The sequence below is a fragment of the Dipodomys merriami genome, unplaced genomic scaffold (assembly GCF_024711535.1).
Source record: "Dipodomys merriami isolate MVZ:Mamm:240054 unplaced genomic scaffold, mDipMer1.0.p SCAF_227, whole genome shotgun sequence".
Lineage (NCBI taxonomy): Eukaryota > Metazoa > Chordata > Mammalia > Rodentia > Heteromyidae > Dipodomys > Dipodomys merriami.
Window position 1 is genome coordinate 618,411 of NW_027203682.1, and position 754 is coordinate 619,164.

The window sequence follows — 754 nt, forward strand, 5'->3', positions numbered from 1 at the left end:
GGGTTTGCCTCTCCAGTTTTGGCTGTTAGATCTTTAGGGAAACTACCTCTAGCAACTATTATCAGCTTGTTGTGTTCAGGCACGTGCCATCTATAAATGTCTACTCCAAGTAGATTGCATTCTTTGACACCAGTTATAGGATCTTTGCTCTAAGCATCCTGAGAGACCACACTCCACAATGCTGCAGAACAGGCTCCACATAGTGAGCTGCAATCACCTCATACAACTCTTGCTGCTCCTCTCCAATGTCAATTATGATAGCAAGGGATCTGAGATGTGCTCAGCAGCAGTGCTCTGGGAAGCTACCAATTCTTACTCTGGCATTCTGGGAGCTCCCTAGCAATGGGAAAGAGCACTTGCTGTGGCTCTTCCAACTTCTCTCTGTGGCTCTGGACAGCCAGACTCTTGTACCTCAGATGGGTTACTTTGATGTCCAGGTGGCCTCAAACTTGATCTATCTTCTCTCTCTAAGTGCTCTTCAGCTTCAGCTTCAGCTGCCTCTCCTTTTCCCTCCAGGTAGCTCACTTCATCCCCACATCCTTTGAATTCTGCTTCATATCACACCAAGGCCTTCCACTTTCTCATTTACCTCTGTAGCTGTGAATCTGGCACAACAAGCTATATGTAACTTCTGTATCTGTTTATCAAGATTTGAGTTGGAATCCAAGGTGGTACTAGCTCACTGAGAACATGGGAAGCATCTTAAATACTCCCATGCCATTCACTGCTCATTGAGAAAGATGCAATTGTGTTG